A 4,163-nucleotide genomic window follows, 5' to 3' on the forward strand; every position below is an offset into this window, starting at 1 on the left:
TATAAGAAAACTGAGAAATTTTTGTGAATTAAGAAGACGATTAGTCAGAACCTCGAAGTGGAATCGCAATGCCAGTTAATTTTGCGTTAAAGGGGACCCTCATTTTCGTATACACACCTAAATAGAATACTTTTAGTGGGTTCGTAAGCAACAACTTCTCCAGTACTTAAAAAGCTTCTAAACCATGATAGTATTTTATCAGAACAAAACAGTTTAGAGAGTGTTGCTAAAGTGACTGGCCTTGCTATATGACCTCTTCAGAATCAATTTTCCTACAGGGTCAATATCCATTTATAGTAGCCTGCGATGACGTTGAGAATTTTCGTGCAACAAAGGTCTACAAAATATGTATGTACATGCAGCAGTCAACGCTCATGGCAACAGCAGCAGCACGCCTGCACTGGTCGTACGGCACACACAACCAGCTCAACATCTTCAGGAGGTAAAGTGGCAATGCGTCACACTTGTAAGGCCCTACAGAATACAGAGAATACAAACACACACACACACACACACAAAACGCACTTATTGGCATGGGGGTGTATGCGTATGAATGTATGTATGTATGTATGTACGTATGCATCTATGCTTCGAGTGCCTTGCAGAAGTGCGTGCAGAAGTGTAATGTGTCGACAATAAAGTATGCTAATATATTTTTCTTGGCAACAGGGTTCTGCTGTTTCTGCCGCCTAGCAACGCGCTGGCAAAAGGAGCTGAAAACGAAAAATGAAGAAGAGCTAAAAAAAAAACATAGAAAATAAAGTGGAATATGCAGCATAACAGCTTCTAGGCAGCAGCAGGGAATGGCTAAGAGGTGTAGCGCGAGTACGGAGAAGACACTACACTGCCCCAGCAGCGGCAGCGCACTGCGGTTCAAAATTTGCATTTTGTGTTCACAATTCGCTGGAGCCTTCCTTTTTCACTCAATTTGATAATTTTTAATGAAAGCTAATAAAATACTAATCATGAGGACAGTTGAGCCCGATTTTTGAATTTCGATTGGTTTGTATTACATTTTTTAGTGCAAGGAAAAATTTGCAATTTGGAAGAAAATCGATTCTCCTAGTCCAGTTTTTAAATGTTACATAATCAAAACTAGTTAAAAACAATTGTAGGGTTCCCCCAAAACGAAAAAACAATTTTACATAAAATTTAATTTTAAATGTAATAAAAACAAATTCAACGAAATCAAATTTATTTTTTTTTGGCTTTTATAAAAATTTTGGGTATGCAGATTTATAGATCATTAAATTTTTGTAGGTGTAACAAAGTGCAAGTTGCAAGTGACTAAGTGTTCGCTTTGATTTTCAATAATAACAAAAGCTTTTTAACCGACTTCCAAAAAAGGAGGAGGTTATCAGTTCGTCGGTTTTTTTTTTATGTATGTTACCGCATAACTTTGGACCACGTCAACTGATTGCGATAATTCTTTTTGCATCGGAAAGGTAGTGTCTCAGAGGTGGTCCCATACTAATCTGGTTAAGATCCGATATCATGAGATATATGTATATATATATTTTTTTTTTATATGAGAGTTTAAGTCGTTTTTTTTTGCTAAAAATTACTTGTTTCCCATTTAGCATGGATATGTGCTCGAAATGATAACGAAGAAAAGTATTAATTCAATTTTTATTATTGTAAACACAAAATGCTAATTTTGAACCACTGTGGGCAGCAGCAGCAGCAGGGCACGCATAATCAGTCCCGAACCGTGAGCCTGCAAAACAACCAAGCAACCAACCAAGCATGCAATCAACATCAAAAAGCAACGTCATAAACAAAAACAACAACAATAATAATAATAACAGCAACAGTGGCAGCATCAACAACACAAAAGATAGCAAAACTGCAACACTCAGTAAAAGGCGCAAGGCGTATAATCAAAGTCGTAGCCAGTGTAGAAAAAATAAATAAATACATATAGATATAAATATAAGCAGCGCAGAGGAAAGATTGGCTCGCCGAGAAAATGCGAGAAAAAAACGTAAAGGGTGTAAACAGCTTTATTGAAAAATTGCAATTTATTTACTGCCGCTGCGTTGAATCGAAAATTTCGCCTTTATTCTTTACAATTCTCGGCCGGAGTAGCAGGGATGTCTTTCGTGCCTTATTGGTGCGCTGCTTGCAACAAAAGTTTCTTCTTCTGTGCCACAAACGAAGGTAAAAGTTAACAATTGTCTTACTTTTCCCCACTCCAGCGTCTTTCTCCCAGCAATGCGCTATTTATGCGACGCCTCGGCTATTGTTGTTAGCATGACTTCGGGAAGGGAAGCGAAACAAATTAAAGAAAATGAAATTGAAATGAAAAGATTGGGAAATAGAAAATTTGCCTAACAATAAATTTATGAGACGCAGTTATATATCCAAAACGAATTTAATATTTTTCATTTAAGCCGCCGAAAAGAGTACACGTGAATTTTCACTACGAACACGCACATACATACCTACATATAACGCTACTTATATGTACATATACAAAGAAAATATGCTACAGCAAGAAAAGAAAGCTATAAAAACAGATTCGCCAAGGATATTAACTGCGTAGTTGGCAGCAACGAGAAAAGGGCGAAAATAAATTCTAAATAATAGTTGCCAGGCATTTATGTATGTAGGTATTCCTAAGCTCCTCATTGTTTGGCGCACAAAAAAAAAAAAAAAAAAATCAAACAAAAAAGTATTACCAAAAATAAGAAATTATAAACTATTGAAAAGTCCCTGCGTGCGCTTTCAAGTATCCTTTAAATGTGAATTCATGCACAGGATGTATGGACGCCTTTAAGCCTTTCCTTTGTTGCCCAGCATTTCTCTTCGAAAATCTTGTATGTACGTAAAAAAATACTTAGCACCACTGCTTTTCAATCGCTTATGTCCGTCCGCAACTCCTTGTGAATTTGGGTGAAAGTTGTAATGCAAAAGGGTTAGTTACATTGCCTCTATGCAGAAATATTGAAAAACTTGCAATACGTACATATGTACATGACAAAGGAAGCAGATGAAAAAAAAAAATACAAACGCTCCATGCTTTGCATGTTTAGTCCCTGCCGGTCTGCCTTTGCGCGCTTGTAATACCCAGCTCAGCTTATCAGCTATTGTGTGTGTCGAATTAATCATCCGAATTTCCAATGATATTCTCATATTTCTATTGTCCTGCATTGGACACACACACACACACACACACGCACGCACAGATGACACATTAACAACAGGTTTTAACCCTCTATAGACTACATGCTATTTAGCATTTGAATGGCAGGCATGCTTTGTGTCGCAACATGAGAGTTGATGTGGGAAAACGCTGTAACTACATATATTCCATTGAAATTTATTTTCATTAGTGAAAAGCGTTTTTCTTAAAAAAAAAATCTTTTGAAAAACTTCTTGAAATTTGCATTCGAATTAGCTACACTCAATGGGCGTTTGCTTCCCCTTTATGTTTGTAAAGCGTATTTTTACTAAGCTGCTGAGAAAGTTTTCGTTTGGCAACAATTTACTCGTATTGGGAAACTTTTGATTTTTAGATTGATTTTCTTAAGAATTCAATTCAATCCAAAATTTGCATTCCTTTTCTCAGACGCACTCTGTTTCCTTTGCTTTGCATAACTTTATACAGCATATCGTGGAATTATCAGATGCTAATGTGATTACCCGAAAACTTGCGTAAGAATTGAAAACTCTTTTTTAAAACTTTAACTGAAATATCCGGATTACTCAACGCCGACCTTTCCGTTTCTGTTAATTTTTATTTTTTTTTACTGAAAATGCACGCCATGTTCGTCCAAGTTGAGTTTATTTGGTTTGGCCTGGCATTGTTATACATATTTCAATTAACTGATTAAGGTTCCTGGCTCTTCTTCATTGCTGCAGAAGTTGTTATGGGGGTTGCCCGATGGAAATATGGCTTGTTAGCACACCCACGACTGCGGCTGAGTCCCCTCTGCTGAGCATAAGGAGATCCTTCGACCTTTTTTGCACCATTTTGGCTCAGTAAGTTTCGTATTGCTGCAAGTGGTGCGACTAGCCCACTTATCACTTGAGCTTACAGATAGCCAGCAGCATGCCTAATCCTTTCAAGACTACGAAAGTGGAGCGGATATGACCCCAATTGCAAGTTCGCCTGCCTCGGTATGTTCCGGTGCCCCGGCACCCATACCAAGTATTTTTGA

The 4,163-nt window shown here is 37.5% G+C and overlaps 1 long non-coding RNA gene across 1 annotated transcript; it reads left to right on the forward strand.

Annotated features, from left to right (window-relative positions):
- Positions 1–384: 384 nt before the first annotated feature.
- On the forward strand, positions 385–704 carry LOC108380773 (uncharacterized). Its single transcript, XR_001849585.1, has 2 exons — positions 385–442; positions 670–704. It is a non-coding gene; the product is annotated as an uncharacterized LOC108380773 (long non-coding RNA).
- Positions 705–4,163: the final 3,459 nt, after the last annotated feature.

Source organism: Rhagoletis zephyria, unplaced genomic scaffold (genome assembly GCF_001687245.7).
Source record: "Rhagoletis zephyria isolate East Lansing unplaced genomic scaffold, Rhagoletis_zephyria_1.1 Rzeph_scaffold_20317, whole genome shotgun sequence".
Taxonomy (NCBI): Eukaryota; Metazoa; Arthropoda; class Insecta; order Diptera; family Tephritidae; genus Rhagoletis; species Rhagoletis zephyria.